General features: G+C 39.5%; 1 protein-coding gene across 1 annotated transcript in view; it reads left to right on the top strand.

Moving 5' to 3' along the window:
• The window catches only part of PIEZO1 (piezo type mechanosensitive ion channel component 1 (Er blood group)), a gene marked incomplete in the record, with an annotated part of 131609 nt that overhangs the window by 18303 nt on the left and 89126 nt on the right, over positions 1-24180 (top strand).

The following is a 24180-nucleotide window of genomic DNA, read 5'->3' as shown; positions in this document are numbered from 1 at the left end:
AGGAACCTTTGAATTAATTTTTGTTCAGGAAACTCTTAAAATTTGTGTGTTTTATTTTTAAAAGTGGTGTTGAACAATTCCCCCATTATGGTGAAAATAAATCATGATGAATGCTGTTTACCTTGTTAACCAAAATGCCAACCTTCTACACAGCTCAAAAAACACTGGTGACCTCCCAGTGGCTCATCTCAATGACGTTGAGCCTGGAAGTATGTGGGCACCGTCAGACGGGGGGGGGGGGGGGGAGGGGTCAATCGGCTGGGAAGAAACCTTGGGGATCCACAGAGCACTGGCTGAGAATGCATATAATAATCTATTTGGCTTGGCTTTTTTTTTTTTACATTGTAGAAGATGCCATGGAAGTGATACAGAAACTGACAGTTTTAGTAAAATGTTGCTCCTTTTTTAGCATCGTGTTAACCTGGATTTTAATACATGCTTTTTAAGAGCTCACAGCTGATGACAGGAGCCAGCTCCACTTACAAAACACTTGGGTTTGCAATGTACTTGCTAACTTGTCTAGATTATTTTAATAGCAGAACAAGACAAGTTAAATACAGGGATTGCAGTTACTGACTTTAACAGGAAATGCTTGTGAACCAACTGACCAGAAGTTTTTACGTGACTTTTAAGATCAGTGATTTCAAGTATGCAAGCACAAGGGTTAGTATGATAGCCAGGCAACTAGCATTTTGGGATGAGTTTGGCAAGAGCAGCCGCCATGTTTTTTTTGAATGCAGCAGTCACTGCATTCAAAGACAAATTTAGATTTTCTGTACAAACGCTGCAATAAAGAGTTAGAAATATATTTACCATACCTCCCAGATTCTGCTTGGGGAGGGCGATATCACCATCCTTTCAGCAAGATCCTGCCAATGCTAATTATTAGTGAATGACCCCTCCATTATTAGGGGAATTGTGATACAGTCTTGACTAAGGGTGATGACGCTGCAGGGAGCACTGTCATCTGGTAAGAAGTGTGATAATTGCCAGAGCAGTGTTACTGCCCTGGGGAAGGACTGTACCACACCTTTACCTTCACTTTTCCACAATTGAAGGTGTTCTTTAGCTCACAGAAAAACTGAGCAGGCCTGACACCACTGTCTGAGATATCTGTGCACAGGATAGCAGTGGATCTCTGGTAGGATCATTTTTTGCCCAATATCAAATGCCTACATCAAAATAAAGAACATCTTTCCTTAGATCCTTTCTAAGATTGCTACACTGTATTAAAAAGACATTACTGAGGTTGGGACAGATTGTGAGCTCCTTTGAGGGACAGCTAGTGACATTAATATGGACTTTGCCTAAAATGTTTGTGCTATATAAATACTGTGTAATAATATTAATTGTTGCATTATCCTATACCTAATGGCACACCATAAATAGGGAGTGTCATCTACATTTCCTAAATACCGGTGGGGGCAAGTAATAACTTTGCAGGTATAAAGTGAAGTTACTTTACTCTGTGAGACTGCAGATCAAGACTTGATTCAAGCCCAAGATGGCCCATTCACTAGCTTTTGAGGAAAAATGCAAAGCTGGGGAGAGGCTGGGTCACTTTCAGAGTTATATAGAACCCTGAAGGTTTATTAGGAATTAGATTATAATACCTCATCAGACATTACAAAGCTCTGACGTGTTTTCTGGTATAATTATTTAGTCATAGGGCACTGACTAAGTTCTCTTGCGCAAGATGTGTCCCCACTCCCTATAATACCTGGCAAAGCTTTTACTTCACTTCTAATAATCCTTTGGGGTTCATTATTATTCATTGGGCCTGTGCCTTATCCTGTAGTAAAAGGAAAAATTTTGAGTTGACCTTAAAAAAAATCTACATTGCAATGGAGGAACAGAGTGGCAGGAGATGTGGGACCATGGAGTAGGGTAAGTATTCCCTTGTATTCCATCATCCTTAATAAATGGAACATTATGATGTCCATTAGCAGGTAAAGGGATATGGTTGGAAGAGAACAGCTTGTATGTATGCCTGGAATTTTGCTTTCAGTTTGTCTGTAAAGGAAAAAATGCAAATTTATCAAAGTTGAATCTCAGACACCTTCATATCCATTGATACATCCTCTTATTTCTTTTTCTTTTTTTTTAACTGCAAGCAGTGTAAATACTGGAACTAGATCTGTTACCAGCCAATTACAATGTTTGTATAAAACAAGCACACAGCACAAGGAACCATCGGTAATGCTGCAGTGCATACACATTGAGGGCAGAGCAAAAGTAAGGTGAGCTAATCCGTCTGCTGCTGCTTCTTCAGTATTTTCCCCAGAGAATTGTATATTGCTGTAGCTGTGGGCGGGTGGCAGCCCCCGAATTGTGACCCAACCTTCAGTAGCCACCCAAGAACAGCCGGGTGGTTACTGAAAAGTGCCGCGTGCTACACCCGTCCAAAAAGGACTTGGGAAAATACTTTTCTAGTTACAAGGTTTTATCCTACATCTGTTTCTGATCATATACTACAAAGGAAACAATAGGGTCTTCTGCCCTATCACCTGTGTGCACATATCTATATCAGGTGTTCTGCGTGTGAGTATTTCAGCATCCCAGGCAGGTGTGTTCCAGCATCTCCACATTAAAGATAGAAGGTATATGGAGGACTGGTGCAATGTGGATTACAAATAAACCACCTGGTTGGTGTGAACGCAAGCATTTATTATTCAAATTTGATGAGATCTAACTTTTTAAACCTTTATTTGTACATCTGGGTGGTAATCACAAACAAAGAAAATGTTGGCACCCATACATGGCTAATTGATCTATGCACACTTAGTGACATTCTCTCAACCCATTATAAGGTTATGGATTAGCATTTCTTTGTCCTGGAATATTCTTGCAGTCACTGTTGGATGTGTTTATGGAAAGAACGATGGATAATAATTGGCACAGTAAGGAGGACAGAGGTGCTTTTTAAGCGAGACAGGGAATGTGCGGGGGCTAATATCTTAGCATCTGTTTGATTGAATTATAGAACAATCATAGCGGCTCTTGAATATTAAAAGATCCCCTTTTGCTAGGCAGGATATATGAAGCATGGCATCCAGAGTTCTGAACCATACAATGGCCATTGGGACTGGTCAGCAGTTTGCAGAAGGCGAAGACTGCTGTACTGGTTTAGGACTTTGGGGACCTGAAAATAACTAAAGGGGTTTTCCACCATGACATTACTTTGCCTGTTTTTTAGGCTGTATGTGATCCAACTTTTATACATACAAATCTGTTAATCCAGCAGCTTTTTTGAATGTCATACAAAATAAAGGTCTTTCTGGTGTTATCCATAGGTGCTTCTTACTCCTCCATAATACATATGGTTCCTAAATATGCTGTTTTGTTCTGTTCAGTAATATTGTGACCCCAGGCTGCCAAACTATCACCACCCTGAGGCAGCCAGAGCTTACAGGAACTGGACTGATTGATCTTCGGACGGTCTGACAAGCAAGACATACTGCATTCTGTTATTTGCAACTGCATGGTCATGACAAGCAACTTTATGTTTTTTCATGTTATTTGGTTTTCAGGGCCCTACTAAACAAGCAACCACAACTGAACCAATATTGTGTAATGCTGGTATTGTTTAATTATCACATGATTCTGTGCTCTTGTAACAAACTGTATTTGTTTTATTTTGTTGAAAAACAAAGATCTCCAACTAACAACTAAGCAATTAAAAGTTGTGCTTTGGAATTGCATTTTGTTTGAAACCTCTATCAAATTTAATTGCTGTGCACATCCTTGTTGTGGAGGATGTTTCTTACTTCTGTCAAGTGATGGTGGCATTTCAATGCTCTCATTTCTAGCAATAAAAAGCCCTGATCAAAGCATTTTATCAGAGAATAAAGGCTACGGACGGGTAAATGTGCACCCAGGAGGTCAAGCCTAAGTAAAAGTTTGCCAAAAGTGTATGTGAAGAGGGTACATGTAATAGAAATACCTTTTTTAAGTTACCATTTCGGAAGTTACCAGTTCCATGGAAGTCCAATGGTTTTGGTACTTTGTCACCAACTTGAAGCAAGTGGTTGCAGTGGCTGCTTGTTCCTAGTCCTTGTCTGTATTATGTACTGTATTGAAGAGAAAGCCCGGTAATAGTAGGAGAGAAGCCAGAAATGGTAGCAGATTTGTTAATCGGCAAAGGTTTCCTCTTACTATCTAAATGTTCTGGAGACCTAGGGGTCATGGTCATAACCTGCTATTTATTAGTGATTACTAGGGGTCAACATTTTTTTGCCTTTGGGTGCTGTAAAATTTCATAAGAATCATTGTACTTTATATTGACAAATTTCCAGATTGCAAGATTTCTAGTCTAGACAAATGCTTTCCTAAACTTTCTAAAGAAAGTGTTTGGATTAAATTTGCTTAACAAATTGTTTGTTAGTTTAATCTATTTGAAGATGATTTCTGTGATCTGTCCACTAATTTGTACTCCCGAAATTCATTTTGATCTGTACCCACCCCACTTTAGAAGTTAGTGGTTGGCATACCTTGCACACTAATAGCAAAGACCTACTTAGAAGTGGGCAAACACAGTGCAGAACTTTGTACAATTGCCCATCTATGGATAATTATAGGGACCCCCATAACCTGTAAAGCAGTGTGGGCACACACTTTGTCATGGTGCCTGTGTGGCATTTTGAACATTGGCTCCTAACTCCTGGGTTGGCACAGTACACACATATGCCCCATTTACAATAACCCAATTTTTTTCCATAATTTCTTTTGCACTTTAAAACACTTGTGAATATAGGGAAGTATATGACCTTGAGGCAGTGGTGAGACTAAGCAGACAACCACACTGTGTGGCCCTTAGGCACTCGCAGAACTAAATAGGGGTTGCAAATGACAGACGATGACACAGGATGAGGAGAGGACCTTGCCCAGAAGAGCTTACAATCTATATCATGTTGGCCACCACTGGACTAGACATTCCTCTGTATATCACATCCATGTGAACTTGGTCTTGGTGCTTTTTTCAGACATGTATGTAATTTTGCTGAACTTGCTTTAAGGTTATGTACACAGTGTTAATCTTATTTTGATTAGGGGAAGGGGATCACGCTATGTATTGGCTTGTTTGGGAATTCTTAAAGAATAACTTTTTTTGAAGTGCTGCACGGTCAAACAGGAATGACAGGATTTCCCAGATTCCACATGCTTGAGTTGTACGGTCAGAGGAAGTTTTGTATCAACATCACATACATACCTACTGAACTAACTGGTCTCTTGAAATATTCTGACAACATGCCATTATTAAATGGATGGCGAAGGGGGAAACCTATAGAACAATCTGTTATATTATCATATTGCTAATTGTGAAAGTATTAACAATTGTCAATGTGTTTGCTTCAATCATGGTTTCCATTGCTGAAGCAATATTTTTGTTGCCTGGTATAAAGTTAAGGCATTCCTTAAAGTTTAGTGATATTTCTGATCAATGAAGTACTGAAGGAGTAAATGAATGTACTGAGAACTTTATATGTATGGCATTTCTTGACTTGAGTACAAGTAGAAGTTTTTGTTTTTTTTTCCCCTCCTTTTCATTTTTATTTATATTTTCTTATTCTATTGGCTGCTGTAATAAAATTAAGGAAAATAGAATTGTAGCATTCAGTCCAATGTTTGTTTCATTTTTCTGACACCAGATTAGGGTAATCCCGATGACAAACACGTCCAGTGATCTAGATTTGCACAATTGCTGATGTCTGTTTATACATTCTACAGTATGGAGTTGTTGTTTATACAGCGAAACTATGCTTGGTATTTTAGTGACTAGACCAACCTCTCCTCTCTTGGTAGTTTCTGAGTACTTTGTGCTATTATGATTTATTTGCCAGGCCCATTACACAGCTGTATTGTTCAAACTTTGTTTTTTTTTTTTATATTTTCTTTTAAAATGTAGCAACCAGAGCCCATATTACTATCCGTCCCATAGTATGTAATAAAATGAAATCCACCTTCCCTGCCCAGAAACATGCCATCATAATCATCAATATTGTTGATAACACTTTGACATTTAATGCCTCCACCCAAATTAGAGTTTAGAACAGAATGGTCCAGTTACATACTAAACAATACTGTCATGTAATGTCCCTAATGAGTTGTATTAGAAGATTAGGATTCAACTTCCAGGAATATCCAGCATTTCCAGTTGTTATCCCAGGTATGTTTTCCACATGGTGGCTGAATGGAACGACTGGGGAGCAAAGGAAAGACGAGTATGTGCTGCCAGGTAAGGGGGCATTAAAGTGAACCTGTTGCTTTGCCCTCCTTGGAATAGCACCATACTTTGCTGCTACTACTCCTAATTATTGATATTGATAAACCGAGTTTATATAACACCAACATTATAAGCAGTGCTGTGCAATAAATAGGGACAGACAGTGACACAGAAGGAGGAGAGGACCCTGTCCCAAAGAGCTTACAATCTAGGACACAAATCACCATAATTATTAAAGCAGAATCAAACTGTACATCCCGAATTTTACTCCAAATTCTGTGGGGCTATCAGTGTGAAGCATTATGTCCTAAATGATCATAAATACTGCGCTTTGAACCATATTGCTCAGGCACAAAACGTGCGATCATTGTTTCTGGAAATTCAGAACAAAATGTGACTTATTCAGGCTGCCGCTTCAGCAAATTTAACGCTTCGGATATTCCCGAGCAAAGAAACTCTTTACCTTAACATTCCTATACTTTAGTGGGAAATGCCTGTTTGAAATGCTTCTTGTTACCTGTCCGATAGTGACATATATATGCGTTCTGGGTTCTCTCCATATAAATATAGGAGGCTGTTAAGCTAGTGCTGTTATGAAGGTCGCTGAACTCCAAGATGGATCCTAAATACTTCTAAATTTATTGCAGAGGATCAGTGGTATAGTGCACGCCATAAATCCAGCTACAAACTTTCTATACCCTAGAAACCTATAATACGTCTGTATTTTAGAATAAGGACAATTCTGGTTAGTACAAACTATTAGTTTCACATTTTGGAAGCTTTGCATGTTTTCTTTTTGTCAAACATACCATAGGACCCCTGGCAGACATACCAGCACATAGAATATTTAATGGTAAAAAGGATCTTTTACTTGGCCTGCTCTTCCAGTGTTTCTCAACCAGGGCTCCTCCAGAGGTTTCTAGGGGGTCCTTGAGTAATTTGTACCTCTCAGGACATTTAGGTGATTTTTTTGGCTATCTGTAAGGGTGACATTCTACTCACTGGCCAGCAATGTAAGAGACATTCCTCCCAATACCACCAAGACTACAACACTAATATACTGTGAACTTTGGACATGGTAATTATAGAAGGGGTTCCCTGAGGACCATTTTTTTGGGCTGATTCCATCAATCATTGTCTCTGATTGTACATGCTGGTTTTCTTATTCTACTGGAGCTAAGCTGGAGAGCCTAGGTGATGAGCTTACTGAGGACTGAGGACTTTCCTCCACCTTGAATACGTCCTAGGCCTTGGGATACCCTCTTAGGAACTTGCAGCACTGAGTCTAAGGTTCGAATCTCGGCCAGGACACTATCTGCATGGAGTTTGCAGGTTCTCCCCGTGTTTGCATGGGTTTTCATTGGCTACTCTGGTTTCCTCCCACATTCCAAAACATGTAGTTAGGTTAATTGGCTTTCCTCTAAAATTGACCTTAGACTGTTTAATGACGTATGACTATGGAAGTGACATTAGATTGTGAGCCACGTTGAGGGACAGCTAGTGACATGACTGTAGACATTGAAAAGCGCTGCGAAATATGTCAGCGCTATATAAATAATGGATAATAAAATCACATCACCCTTGCAGGGAAATGATGGCTAGGTTTATTGGGTGGGCTGAATCTGGAAAGTACAGGCTCACTTTACCAATACCTTTACCAAGACCATGAAACTCTGTATGAGTTCATGATACATCCAAAAAACTTTATTGAATCATGTCCTTTTTTTTTTTTTTTCTTCCCCATTGTGCTGTATTTTTGGCACATATATATTTTATTACAAAGTATTATTAAAATAAAAAAATTATATTATATTTTACCTGGGCTTGACTTTTGTGCTGTCCTTTGTCTAATTTCTGCATGTGTAATTTTTCCTTTTTGGAACATTTTTTTCCTTTTTTTTTTTTTTTTTTTTTTTTTTTTTTTTTTTTTTTTTTTTAAATAGGAGAATGTGAGCGTACAAACCTATTTGACATCATTGGTATGTAATCTAATCCTTCCAGTAACATATACTCCCACTTCACAATCCTCAGGCAAGTGAGGGGGCTATATGGCTGAGGAAGGTAGGCTGTGCCTGGATTATGCACCAGGATGGAACTAGAAGTTCCAGCAAGCCTTGCTTGCCTGGTTTTGGAATGATAGCCTTGGACATGTAGTTCCAGAGCAGCTGTAGCTCTACGGGAGGCAACTTTGAAGGTTGCCAAACAGACTGATTTTATATAAATTCCAGCTTACTGGAAGAGCAGGAAATTGTTTTACATGAAGAGCTGTTGAAAGTTATAAATACAACCAGCTATCGCACATATCTTTTCTTGCAGTTGGAGAAAAGTTAATATGCAGTCCAGACAGACCGGTTCATTTGGTGCTTAAATTTAATGAATTTATGACCATGATAATTTGGGTGTTTTTAATAAACAAGCTTTTAGTGCGTGGCTTCTTTTTTAAATATACTGTAGTATTTAAACTGCTAGTATTGTGACAAAAACCACCTGGATGGTATAAAGTGTTAGGACTGGGAATAAGACTTGCATAGTGTTAGAGCAGTGTTCAACCCAGAATTTTTTTTAAGTTGGGTAGAAATAAATTGTAGGTGTGTGGTGGCCCCTGTATTGCGACCCAACTCTTCAGTAACCATGCAAAAGCAGCCGGGTTGTTACTGGAATGTGCCGAGTGGTACACCCGGCTAACAGGGCCCGGGGACAAAAATGATATGAGCAGGCCGTGCCAGCCTTTTTTATGATAAAGCATATTAAAAGCATTCCTATTTAAAGCATAATAAAAGCATTCTTATCTAAATGTTTTTTTTTTTTTTTTTGCAAAGTGAGGGATTTTGAAGGATCATTTAAAAAGTGTTTATAAGTGTTAATAAAAGACCTATTATCATGTATGTTTTATGCTGTACAATGTATTTATTTAGGAGGTTTGCCATGCTTGTCATGATCTGAAGACACTTAGACGTTTGTACCTCTGCAGCCCACTTCCCATTATCATATTGACAGCACAATTTTTGGTAGGCTTGACCTATTAAGGGAACATCATGTTTACTTTTGTCCATGGTTATATCTTATCTATGTAATGTTTTGAAAGCAGCGTGGCCATAATACGTTTCTTGTTTTAAGGACATGAAATACTGCATGTCTGAATTGTAGATGCCTGGAGACCCTTAATATAGTAAGTAGTATCCTGCAGCAGTAGTCCCCAATGCCGTACTTATTTCTGCAGGCCATCGTCTCTACTTTTCTCTTCCCTTTAAGGGTTTGCAAAATCTTTGGCTTCCAGTCATTAATTCAAAACGGTGTATAAGTAAACGACAGCCAGGCGCTACCTATTTTAAAATAGGGCAGGCTATGCATCATGCTAGTTTTGGTCTATCGGGCTTTGTGTGGGCAGAGCGTAGATACAAGAATACAAAATGAGAGTATAAAAGCACCCTTGATAAATTACTATTTTTGGCTCAAGGCTCAGTAAGTAATGTACACCACATACATGAAAATACGAAAATCGTAATAACCATGGTAAAAATGGTTTGCGGTAACAATAACTTGAACCTTTGTTTCCCGTGCATGCCTGGAGTTTTGCTTCGTCAGCAGCTGCTTATCCTGTGTCTCTTGTGTTCATCCCCTATTCGTGTCACCCACAAGTTTCCTCCGGTGGGAATGTTCTTAAAGTTCCTATATAAGATCCTTGTCCCTCTTGTTTGGAAACCAGATTAACACCTCACCTGAATATTCAATCGGCAGCAGCTGTCTTTGTTTGCGCACTACCAAAGCCTTGTAGATTATCAAAGGAAGGTTCAGGAAATATCATGCAGTCTAGTGTGAGGATGGAGTATTTATTAGATAAAGTTGTCACTACAGGAAGCAGAGCAAGATAGAGTAACAAAATATAGATATGATTCACCTCTGAAATGAATAGAACGGCTTTTCATCTGCTTACTATAAGGAACATTGTGCGCTGATCACCTGGTCTTATTGTTGACCTGCGAGGAGCACTGCCAGCAAATGGAAGGTTAAGGTCAGTCACACTATTCATTCACAATAAAAACTCATAAACTGGTAGCTTATTCTTTACCTAATCCTTAGTCATAATTCACAATCATCTTTCCTTTACCCAATGGTCTAGCCTAGTGTTTCTCAAGCAGCGTTCTGTAGAATCTCAGGGTTCCTTTAGAATTGGTTTCAGAAACCAATGACACCAATGATTTATTTTAGTATCTGTAAGGATGGAATTCCTCCCACTGGCCAGCAAGGTAAAGAAGCATGCATCCAATTGAGAATCGGTCTAATGAACCATGAATTGGACATATCATAAATTTAGGCAGGGTTTTCTTGAGACCCTAAAGATATTCCAAGGGTTCATCCATGTTAAAAACATTAAGTCTGCTTTATCTAGTTTCATGTCTTCTGATCCTAGGGTGATTCAGCTTTATAGGAATCAACTGTGTTGTTAACCTAGCATACGTGTTCCAGGTTAATAACAAGCTTTACGTTCCAATTCACCACCATGTACTGTTCAGTACATGGGAGAAAAAGGCGCTGTGGAAAGTTTACAACGTTGGAGGTGAAAAAATTGGCGACTGCTAAAACTTAAAATGCAAGTATTTGGGTTGGCTGTATATTTCTGCATGGTGGACTTCTAAATTTAAAAAAAAGTAAGTATTGAGGTGTATTGAATTTGTAGTTTAAATGTTGTGTTGCTAAAGCCACTTATAATTAGGAAATGGTGGAGTTGAAGCAAACATTTGTTTAAAAACTTGATATTATCTTTAATTATGAAGGTTTCTTTAGTGTTCTCCCCAGCCCCTTTTAGCTGGGTACACTCCTGGGCACTTTTAAGTGACCACCCGTGCAGGGGCTGCCACCCGCCTACAGCTTCTTCCTACCCAGCTTAAATTTTTGGGGGGACAATACAGCAGAATAACAGCTGTTTCAAAAAGATCTAAACGAAAATACACTTGAAGACCCTTCTGCGTGACCCATCCTATTCACAAAATACTGTGCTCATATGAACTATTTTTGACCTGGCTTCTCTACCTAACTTTTGTACTATGTGAAGGAAAAGTCACATCGCTGCCTACAAAGGCATATGCTTTCTCTATGTGCCCGGTTTTCCATTTATTAGTACAGGAACAGTTTCTAAGCCTATAACGATTGGGCGGGATAGTAGAACGCTTCCCATACATGTGCCAGTTCTTGAGCAATATGGGACCTCTGTTGTCCTGGTTATAGACTCAGAGATTGTATTTGTTTTCAGAACAGGTCTCTAGCTGTAATAACACAGAATAGGATCTATGCTCCCTATATGCCTTCATTAAGGCACTCGTGTCCTTTAAAGTTTTTCTTTTCTTTTTAACCACTCTGGAGAAGATGTTTCCATGTTATGAATAATTACCTTGTGATGGTTTTCTGGAAAACAGTCAACTCATACCTATTAAGAACAAAGGACTGAAGACTCCAACATCTGTGCGCTTTTGTCTCCAAAATTCCTACGCATGAACATTAGCCTTCGGCCTCTTCTAAGTAAAAGTTCTGACAAGGCGGCAGTGAATACAGAAGTGTTCCTCTGCCTGTCTTTCTTGACAGGTGAATCTGCTTTTAACTGTCAGACAAACAACTAAATACACAATTTAAATACATATGTGTCAAAACTCTGTTCAGCAGAGATGGATTAAGACTTAAGGCAAAATAGCAACAATGGTCCTGCATCATTTTAGTTGACATTGTTCAGGATTACAATAGGAATAGAAGGTCCCATAAGGCAAGAACTGGCTACAAGCCTGTGAGGTGATAAGGAGGTGCAACGCCCCTAACCAGTTGATCCTTTTCTCAGATTTACTGTGTAACTATTAGGCTGGGCTTCCTGGACATCTCCCTCCATGCCCTAGGATTCTGCCTACTGTTACCTTGTGGATGATCCAATTTTGCTGTTCAATCTTTTAAGCCTTATATACCTTAATTGGGTGACACCACTGCTTCCAATTCCAGCTTTGCAGCTTCTTGTGCCATCTTTTTACTAGACCAGTGGTCGCCAACCTTTTTGAACCCACGGACCATTAAATTTACCGGCTCCGGACCACCAATGCGCAGGGAGCCGGGTGTCACTCAAGGGGGAAGAAACTTCCCCCATAATGACATCATGATGCCAGAACCCACACACTCTCCTTTGTGGGACATGGTCTGCGGCTCTGGCCTGTGAGGTCCTTCTCCTGACCCGCTCGGAGGTGCACCGGCCAGAGCTCTGGACCTCTGCGACCGCTGTACTAGACCATGAATCTGCAATGTGAATGCACACTTCCTTAGTCCATTGATACCGGAACTTGATGTATGTTTCAGAGACTGTTGATCCAGAAACATCCGACTGCCTCATGGAATCAGGAAGGATTTTTTTCCCCCACTGGAGCAAATTGTACAGAGGGTTTATATTGCCTTCCTCTGGATCAACTTTTTCCATATGGTTTTACATCTGGGATATGTTTATTTCCCTAGTGGTTGAACTTGATGAACCTATTTTTTTTTTTTTTTTTTTTTTTTTCTTTCAACCTGACTTACTATGTAACTATATATGTTTCAGTTTTTAGTCCTGCAGACTGGTTATGTAGTGTTCAGGCTAGACAGTTATTGAATTCTCATCCACTACAAACCAAACTCAAAAGAAATTCAGAATCCCCAGCAAATGATGACAATGGCTAGATAACTGTCCAGAGAAGCAGCTAATTGTCCAGTTTGTAAGACCTGTACCTATCTTTTTTTTTTTTTTTACCCAATACCAGTTTCACAGTCTCCATTTGGTCTCGTTTCATAGAAGCTAGTACCAGGGCCTTCATTTTCATTTGTTTTTTTGTGGGTGTTGCTGTGTGTGATCAAAGCAACTGATATCTCCTAATTCCAGGAGAGTATGGAACCCTTGTTACTCATTCCGGGTGAAGCAGCCCAGTTCTGCAAAACACGTCCAATACACTCAAGCTGCGTACACACTGCCAATTTTTGTCGTTGGAAAGGATCTTTCACGATCCTTTCCAACGACAAGGGAGTGCACGATGCATGAACGATGCTGTACATACAGCACCGTTCATGCTCCATGGAGAGGGGAGGGGGAGAGCGACGGAGCGGCACCCTGCTGCGCGCTCTCCCCTTCACTTTCATTACGATCGGCTGTCGTCCATCGTCCGTGGATCCGGCAGGTCGGTCGTCCGGACGATGGACGACACCGACTGTACACACGGCAGATTTTCGCCCGATAATTGGCCGATGCCGATTATCGGGCGATAAAAATCTGACGTGTGTACGTAGCTTCACTCTCTCTCAGTGAAGGTCTTTTCCTTTGGGATTATTGCTTTCACAATAATTTACAAGGAGTCTAAAATTACCCTTGAAAATGTATTGCTTTTATACTAATATTTGATAATATATTAATATTAAGAAATTTTGATGATTTAAAGTCCCACTATGTTAGACCCCTTTTTGATCTAAAATATACTATAGTACTAGGAAGGGTCAAGACCAGAAAAGCTTTTTAGATATAGGGTCTGATTTATAAAAGCTCTCCAAGGGTGGAGAAGATACACTTTCATTAGTGAAGCTGAGTGATCCAGCAAACCTGTAATGGATCTGGTTCAGGATTGAAAACATTTGCGAACAAACAGCAAATTACTTAAGAAATCCATTCCAGGTTTGCTGGATTGCCCAACTTTACTGATGAAAGTGTATTCTCTCCAGCCTTGGAGAACTTTAATAAATAAATCGGGCCTATTGTCTGACTGATGTTGGATTATTTATGAAAACATGGCAACCCCCTTAGATCTGTGTTATATCTTTACCCTTTACTCTGTTCTGTATCTGTTTTCAGAGCATATTCTGTATTTGAATCCCATTTATTCCCAGTTCTTTATATATTTCTCCACCATTTTTTACCTTGTTGCCTATAAAATATAAGTGTTTGTATTGGACAAACTAGTATGTTGCCAGGGTTGATTCCAACACATCCCTCTTTATCTATATGGCTTATACTTTGTTTCCTCCAAAGAAAAATAGGTTCTGTAACTTTTTAAAATCTCTTAGCTTGACTTAGGATTTATTTTTATTTATTCATTTATATTTTGTGGAGTGCTTAAGGCAGAACTAAATTTCTTTGTGTACACTACTCCATGTCACAGATCAGTCCCCCAGTGATTATTTGTACAACAAATGCACAGTGCAGTATCAATTTAAAAGAAATGTGGCCAGGAGCATGGGGAAATGTAAAGTATTTCTGCTTTAAAGTCCACCTAAACCTACATGTTTAATGAAGACTATGCTTTCCGCAGGGTAATGATTGCATTGTACCTAAAGCAGAAAGTCAATGGATACAGTATATTGGCAGGATCAATAAGTCATGAAACAATATTATAGGGCCCTTAGGAAAACAAAGGCTGCCAAATTATTAATCTGTTGCAAGCTGTATCGTGTGTGAATTTTTTAACTCCCACCCTCTACCGGTAGTTCTGCTTCAACCTCTAAATAACCTTGGTCAACAAGCGGTTACGCGAGGCATTGGCAAGGGTGCAGTTTAATGTCTACAAACTGTTGACAAAGAAGGAAACTTTAACAATGTAACCAGGAACTATTACACACATTCTGAACAAATGCTCAATAAAGTAAGGCAGGGAGATCTAGAGAGCTGATGACAAGCGGCCGAGGTATAAATAAAACCACACAAATACACTTGGAAGGTGACCAGGGATTATAGGAGGGTAAACTATGATATTACAGCATGATAACATGGGAAGGAAAAAAATAAATGCTTAATAGTAAAATTGGACCCAGCGAAAGTTGTGCAGAAAATGAGATTAGACCATGAGCAGATTACGGAGGGAGTGGGTGAGTGACCACATGGAGGAAGAGCTGTGGCTGCACTTCTCACCCACCTTCTCCTCTACCCTGATCTCACTCTTTGGCACAGAAGTCTGACATATTTTCTTGGTGCTGTTGGAGGTGCGGTATCCTCCACTTGTGTGTCAAACCACAGCTCACAGTATTGTGGGGAGGGTGTGCAATACAAGGCCTGGAGGGGCTTAGCCACGTTTGGTCAACTGACACAGCTATTCTGAGTTTATGTTGGACATGATACCTATTAAACTGTCATTGCAATAGCTGCCAGGTACCTAAAGTAAAAACAAAAACCCTGGGCTAACATTGCAGACCCTGTCCTAAAAATGCTAATTGCCTGGATTTTATATTGACCTCACTGGGTTAAGTATATTTTGGGTTCCTGACCTGGAATAAGCAAACGGACTTCATATCTATGTTATTCCTGGTTGGGGTCCCAATTATTGATGCCAGAAATTGCCTGCAAATTATCATTTTCAGAGGGCCTATAGTGGCAGCCTACTTGGCACCCAACGTTCCAGACTGCAGTTTATTTCAAGTTTGTTGGCCATTTTAAGTGAAGTGTATGGAAGCCAGCAATGATAATTTCAGAACTGACCCTACTAATTAACCTATAGGGCCTGATTTATTAAAGCTCTCCAAGGCTGGAGGGAATACACTTTCATCAGTGAAGCTGGGTGATACAGAAAACCTAGAATGGATTTCCTAAAAATCATTATTTGTTAGCAAATGTTTTCAATTCTGTCAATTCTGAACTAGAACCATTCCAGGTTTGCTGGATCACCCAGCTTCACTGATGAAAGTGTATTCTCTCCAGCCTTGGAGAACTTTAATAAATCGGGGCTTATGTGTACACTTGTAGCTGCAAATTAGTGCTGCACAATACTTGTGCACTACCAGTTCATTATCTCACTGCAAATATGGCCCCCTTGGTAAAAAGTCCTCATTTACCGACTTGCCCAACAATACTCCATAAGGAACCTGTACTTTTTGATTAGACTTTAGGCTATGTGACAGGTGCAAGCAATTTTTTTTTTGTGTTGTTAAGACCATTTTTTAAATGCACCATGATAATAATAATAATGTGGTTTGATAATGTTGGCACTCTTTTGATTCATGGCAAGTGTGAATGTCCACTTTAATCAATTGCAAGTTTGCTTCATCTGTGCATTTATTATACTTGTGTTTCACTCCCCACATGGTCTAGGAAGCGTAGATCTGAAACAGAATTAATGGCGAACGTGTACAGAATGTTCAGCATTTCTTCATTGCTTTCTGAAAACCCACTGACCTAATGTCTTTTTGTTGCTGATATATGAATTATGTGCAGTTTGGCAAGGGATTCCCTGAGATGTTAATCCCATTATTGATTCCTGGGGCTGCCAAAACAACTCTTAATAATTTTAGAGCTACGGTAAAAGATCCAGTTTTTTATTAAAACTAAAAAAAACAGCAACCTTTTATTCTACAACCCAAGAACTATAAACATTTGGCCTGGCATGGCACAATAAACAAATATTAAACATATAAAACAGTAACTTTATTTACAACAATAGTAGTGACAACACACAATTAGTATACAGTGCCAGATGTATATTAGGCAATGAAACATCCCGTCTTCAGAATATTTAGACAATTTTTAAAAAAAATATTCTTAGGCTATGTACACACGTTAGATTTTTGTCATCACAAAGGATCTTTAATGGTCTTTTCCAGCAACAAAAGACTGAACGAGCGCTGCGCATACAGCACCATTCTGCTCTATGGAGAGGGGAGGGGAAGAGCGGTGGAGTGGCACCCCGCTGCGCTGTCTCCCTTTTTATTACAATCGTTCGTGGATCCGCCAGGATGCATCTATGAACAACGTTGGACGAGCGCTGTACACACGTCGGATTCTGATCTTTTACTAGCCCGAGATGATTTTCCAGACAGTGACACGAGAAGAGAGGAGCCTGCCCGAAGAGCTTACAATCTAGGAATGGTCTTTTAAATGAACAGTAGTAGCAAGCCGAACAGGATGAGAAAGACTATTCCAGTGAGTCGGTGCAGCTCTAGAAAAGTCTTGGAGCTGTGCATGTGATGAGGTTATGAGTGTAGAAGTCACTACAAATCATTGGAGGAGAAAAAAGAGCAGCTAGGGGGGATTTTTTTTACCAGGTCAGAAAGGTAACTGGGACAAGAACTGTGGAGAGATTTGAAGGCAAAGCACAGGAGCTTCAATTTGATTCTAAGGTGAAATGGAAGCCAATGAAGAGAACTACAAAGAGATGCAGCAGAAGCGGAGCGGTGGGAAGGATGGATGAGTCTGGCTGCAGCATTCATAATAGATTGTAGAGGAGAGAGTCAGGTTAGTGGAAGACCATCACTTTTTTTTTTGTTGTTGTTTTTTTGGGGTTATCCAATTGATTGTTAGAAAAAAATCTTATGTTACTCACTAACAAAAAGGTTCATCAAATCCTCCACCATAATTATTATACAGACCACATGCTATACTTATTAATACAATGTACTTTTCAGTAGTAATGGTAGCCGATATCTCCCATGTTCTATTTTCCTTGTAAATAACACTGATACAGACGGTGTAAAGCAGAGCAATGCTTTCTCTGCACTGACATGAAATATGTATAGCTTGGAGCAGAGATTGCAGGAGATCTGCTGGGTAAAAATGTGAATTGTACTTCTACATTCAATAAAGAGGAATGTTAGAATGTTGTGGAAGCAATGCATGCACTGCATCTACAAAAGACAGATTGCCGCTTTAACAGACATTGTAACCTTTCCTCTGAGTATACCGAGCAGACTTGGAACTCCTTGCAGTAAATCATTTTTTAATTAGTTGTTGGTTTGGACCACTTTGCCTGCTGTGGTTCCTGAGGAACAAATGTAGGCCGATTCCCCGTAACAAGTTAGGATCTGATGTGAATTTAACATTTATATGGAAAGTACATATAAAAAATACTATATATTTTTTATATAACTTATATATAAATATATATGTGTGTGTGTGTGTTTGCGTACATATATGTTATTTTTTGTGGGGTGCTTGATTTGGTTTGGAGCATGGATTTTGGCGAATATCAACCGCAAATTTACAAATCCATTCTGAAATCTAATGACTTTCCAAACAAGGAAAATGATTGGGGAGTGCAGATTATGTACACGTATTAAGTGTTTTGGGACTTCCGAATGGTCTATTATGGATCGAGCCGGGTCTGTCGAGCACAGCAATGGACCTGTTCATGTATACTAGGCATTTGTGGAAAATCTTTACAGTAGAACATTGCTTTGTCTATTTTTGTAGCCACTTGCAAATCTGGAAATCATTTTTTCTATTTAGTTGGTAGGAGTACTGAACATCCGTCTTTTCCTTGTGTAAACCTTTTAAAAACATTTGATCTTCTTTAATCAATTCATATGTTAAAGTTATAATTCAGTCAGCTTTTATTAGAGAAATATGGAGGACGCCAATATTGTCCTCATTTGGAAGCACAAGTTGCCTGGTTGTTGTTCTGATCAGTGTCCCCAGCTCACCATGTAGGTAAAGGCTTCTTTATTCTCCCTGACTTTCCCAGTCTACAAATTTGTAGGTCTGCGAAAATAGGAAGGTTGTACAGCATTTATTATATTACACAGTATTTATATAACGCCAACATTTTATGCAGCGCTGTACAAAGTCTATAGTCCATATCACAAAGGGGCTCACAATCTAATGTCCCTACCATAGTCATATGTCATTAATATAGTCTAAGGTCAATTTGGTGGTTAAGACAATTAACCTAACTGCACGTTTTTGGAATGTGGGAGAAAACCAGTGTACTGAAGGAAACCCAAGCCAGCGCAGGGAGAACCTGCAAACTCCATGCAGATAGCGTTCTGGCCAAGATTTCAACCTGGGAAACCTAGTGCTGCAAAGGCCAGAATGCTAACCGATGAGCCACTGTGCTGCCCCTATGCATGCAACTTTTCCGTAAGAAACATAATAGTAAGAAAATTACTATAATTGCGTATCTCTGTCCACCTTTTTCCTTTCTGTGTCGTCTTTCCCGGTCTTAGTACTACATAAAACTGATTAGAACATGAAGTACTTCAACTATTTTTACAGGTTGTGTTTTATGAGTAAAGATAACCAATGCTGTATACGAGTGGGGTTTACCTGTTGCCAATATGGCAGCTTATTATTGGCTCTGGGACCCTGGTGCTATTTATTTGGGTGGGGTTCCTGTGCTTGGTGTTAATGGCAGGCTGGCCTCCTAAACACGTAGGACATTGGAATTTTCCATCTTCCTGTCTAACAATATCAACATATTCTATAGAACAGTGCAGTGTCTATGCGGAGGGGGCAGTACATGTTGTTCCGTGTATTCGGCATAGCCGACTTTATGGATCTTCCACATTCTCTGAATAAGGAGCAGATGGTGGGACCTCATTACATTTGTGTCTGGGTTTTTCCCACATGGTAACGTCAGTGCTAGACATTGTACAATATCTATAAATGTTCTGTGTAAGATATAGCACCTTGACTGTGTTCTGTGTAATGAAAGACATTTACACATGGCCTGAATTACACAATCCATTCTCACATAAGTGGCATTGCTTTATTATTCAGAGCTTGAATGATCAACTTCTATATTTTCATTTTCTCTAGATTGTGGCAGCACTGTGCCTCAGAGGTTGGCACTTTGGCCTTTGGAGCGCTAGGTCCCAGGTTCAAATCTTGGCCAGGACCCTAGCTGCATGGAGTTTGCAAGTTCTCCCCATGTTTGCACGGGTTTCCTCCAGGTACTCCGGTTTCCTCCCACATTCCAAAAACATGCTGCTTCCCCCTAAATTGTCATTACACTGTAATGAACTATGACTATGGTAGGGAGATTAGATTGTGAGCCCCTTTGAGGGACAGCTAGTGACATGAATATGGACTTTGTACAGTTCTGCATAATATGTCGGCGCTATATAATACTGTGTAAGCTACATTATTGATCATCTTGGTTTAAAATCTCATACCCCCTTGTTCAGTGATCGATCTTGCCAAATCAATACGCAACCGGCTAGAATGGCTGCTGTTTTTTTTTCATCTTTCTAATTGGGATGATGCATCCCTTTTCCCTAGAACAATGCCCATTCTTATACTGTACAGTGTTCAGCAATTATTATTGCACATCCATCTGTAGCTTAGGCCTCATAAAGCAATGGTCTTCTTGCTGATAATCATTTTCCCATATTAGACCGCTTATCTTTTTCTCTTTTTCTACGTTCTTCCTGGCTGGTTAGGGAGATTACGGACACCATAAAGAGAGCATTTGTGTCATACTTCTGGTTTTGGCTCTGGAACTGTGCAGGCACCATTAAATTGGAGGTCAATTAGCTACAGGTCATGGAACCCTTAACAACCAGGGTTCTGAGGAACGTTAGGGTTTTCTCAGAGGTTGAGAATGGCTGATCTAGTTAGACAGGCCCACACATTTTCAAGAAGTCTATATAATACTGCTGTAATCTCCCCAGGCCCTTTTAGCTAGGCGCACCACCCGGAGCTTTTTAGTAACCACTAGGTTGTTTTTGGGTAGTTACTGAAGAGTTGATAGAGGTGACTGAAGGCATCCAGTTACTCTCCATGTCAGACATCAGTCATAAATTGACCTTCTCTTTATGACCCAGTATCTCACTGGGAACGGTGTCATCCAGCTTCCGTAAAAGTAATCCTTTCCGCATATCCCAAAGGCGGACACCATAAGTTCTCCACTATGAGATCTCAGTAAACACTTGCCTGTACCCAACACTTCAGATCATCAAAATCTCACTCAACAAACAACCATAAACCTAGCTAATGTCTCTTATCAGTCCCCTGATGAAGCCAAAGGTGAAGCGCGTCAGGTTTAGAGACAGATTGATTTATCCATTGTTCAATTTTCATTGAAATATTATTATAACACACTCTGAAATGTTTTTTTAGATGCGTAATGATTTTTTACTAAAATCACTTGAGCAAAACTCAGTCTAGAATTGCACTAGTTTTGCGTCATTATTTATTATTGTGAAATATTCCTACTCATAAAGTTTTTATGTTATGTTTTATGTTGCCTGAAAGAGCCATTCTTCTTCCACAACTTTTTACATAGTAGGTTAGGTTAAAAAAAGACATAAGTCCATCAAGTCCAACCACTAGGGAAATAAACATATCCCAGATATAAAACCCTATGGACATAGTTGGTCCGGGGGAAGGCAAAAAAAAGTGCTGGTACAATTTGCTTTAACAGGAAAAAAATTCCTTGATTCCTTGAGGCAATCAATTGTTCCCTGGATGAACAAACTCTGCTATTTACTTTAAAGCTTTAATCCCCAGTTATATTCTGTACTTCTAGAAAAACATCCAGTTTTTTCTTAAAGCAATCAATAGAAGTTACTGAAACTCCGTCCTGAGAGAGCCGATTCCACATTTTCACAGACCTTACTGTGAAGAATCCCTTTCCTATACGGAGCTTAAACTCTGCTTTATTCTCTTGGAATAATCAAGGGCCCATATCTGGAGCCCAGGATCCAATCCTCCACTGATGCAAAGAAAGTTGCAACCCATAGCAGCCAAAAATCAGGTTGCTTTGCAGGTTGCAGCCTTTTGTGCTACTTTTATGATAAGAGAAATCTATGTTTGCTTGTACAGGACGATGAAGAAGGTTGCAGTCCAGTAACGCTTTAGGAGGCAGATTAGCTGGGTCCACCCCCAACAACGTTGGCGATTAATTCTGACAGTTAGCTTTTTTCATTAATGTACCCTGCTGAGTGACGGTATCCATAAACGGTATCAGTAAACGGCAGATGGAATCCCCACAAGGACACAGGAGTTTAATTTTCCACAGGACTTCATCTCTCCTGCCCTCACAGCAATGTGTACAAACACACACATGATGATACAATGAGTCAGGCGCGCTCTCCGCCACGCTATCACACAGAACAAACACATAAACCGTGCAGGCACTAACATGCATACACTGGATTCTGTATAATCTCTTTATTTTCAACGTTCCCATTTTTTTTTTGTTATGTTGGACGAAAAAAGAAAGCTAAATATTTTGATTATAAAGTTGCCCCTCTTTGTCCCGCACGTAGGCCCCAAACCCACATCCCACACACGGCTGTATGATTTTCGACTGTCTCTATCATTTCCTGACAGGATGACACTAAGAAATCGCTGGGGATTTTGTGTGTGTGTGTGTGTGTTTTTTTTTTGCATTCGGATATAATTCTTGTGCAGTCGTCCTATCATTGTGCAGACCCCCGTTGTTTTCCCACTTGGCTGCTTGTGGCGTTACTGTTGCATTGTGGGTAGTGACAGCAGGAAATGTTTTCGTTTTAAAAAAAAAAAGAAACCCAAACTGTTGGAATGAATTAAACAGTAACTATTTTCCCTTTTACGTTTTATTGTGGACGGTTTATAAAAAAACAAAAACGGCTCCGAACAGAACAAGTGTGAAATGATATGTTGCCCATTGTAATCAGTCCCGTGCCATCTTTTTGGATATAGGAAAGAACCAATACTAAGCACATGGCAATCAAATTTTAATTTGGATCGACTACAATTACTCCATGTACTATCTACTTTTTCTGTACCCGATCACGATTACCACAGTTCTCACATTGAAATGTGGATTGTGACACAAAATGGTTTCAGTACCAAAGGTTAACCAATCAACAGAAAAAATAAAACTCCTTGCCCCAGCAATTTTTGGTCCATATTCTGCACAAAAGTCATAATTACAATCTTTTTGGAATTTTGGCCAATTGATTGGAATTTCACTTGGCATGGCTGGCTTTAGACTGGAGGTAAATGAGCCCACGGGAGGAGCAGTTCTTGTCCCTAGGTTCCATATTTATAGCTTCCTGCTTCTCATTATGAAAGGAAGTTTGCATTGGCAAATTGAAGCAATTTTTGTACAATACAATGTACAAAATTTGGAAGTCACATGGCTAAAAAAAAGATCTTGTATAAGACCAATTGTGAAAAGTGTGATAAGTGTGTAATTGCATATGCAGAGCTTTACAAAGAAACAACTTGTAAAGTGCCCAGCACTGATGAATAAGTACATAAAACCTTTGATGTCAGCTTAGACCATTCAGTTCACAGTATTGCATTTTCAATGCACCAATTATGTGTTTTTGGATACAGAACCGTATTCTCCTCAGAACTTTTAAGCAGGATTGGATGAAGCTGTAGGTGGGTGGCAGCCCCTGTATTGTGACACAACTTTTCAGTAATCTCCCAAAAACAGCCAGGTGGTTACTGAAAAGTGCCGGGTGGTGCGCCCAAATAAAAGGGGCTGGGGAGAACACTGTAGAAGCATGCAACCTACAATGCATTTCATTACTCTCCAGTTTTCTATTCAAACTGGTCACTGCCATCATAATGCTCACAATCTAATGTCATAGTCATGTGTCAATAATGTAATCATAATTGTATATTAAACTACCAGTTTTATTTACCAAAGCCACATCCCTAATACGTAACACCACATTTCACATTCGCAATTTCATATTACAATGAGACTTTTGAGGCTAATATTTTCAAAATTCGGAATTATTTTTAAATGTAAAACATAATACTTTAATAAATAACAATAAAATTCCTAACCTATAAAATCTTAAAACCATGCAAACAAAACACAATACAAGATATTCCTGTCGGGGTCACCCTAACAAAGGGGTACACCCTGTATGTTTCAACGCGTTTCACTGACTAATTCCGCTTCTTCAGGAGGGAAAAATAGGGATATCTCACGTGGGACGTCACCCAATTTGGGTGGTAACAAGCAAAAGCAGCAGCACCTGGAATGTTTCTCAGTAATCAATCAATTATTCTCATAGATCAACTTCTTGGTTGTTCATTGTAAGCCCATTCATCTATGTTGCCCCATATAAATATGCTCTATATACAAAAGGTATTTAAAGCCATTTCATTTGCTTTTCATTTCTTTCAAATAAGGACTTGTCTACAGTAATCAATAATGCATATCTCTGCTGGTGTGCTGGATCCCGGATCTATTGGAGTAAATGCTACAATTCCTATAGCATATCGACACAGGGAGAGGAACTTAAAAACCAGTCTGAAC

This window comes from Pyxicephalus adspersus, chromosome 9 (genome assembly GCF_032062135.1).
Source record: "Pyxicephalus adspersus chromosome 9, UCB_Pads_2.0, whole genome shotgun sequence".
NCBI lineage: Eukaryota > Metazoa > Chordata > Amphibia > Anura > Pyxicephalidae > Pyxicephalus > Pyxicephalus adspersus.
The sequence above is the reverse complement of the archived record's forward strand: the minus strand, read 5'-3'. Positions and strand labels throughout refer to the sequence as shown.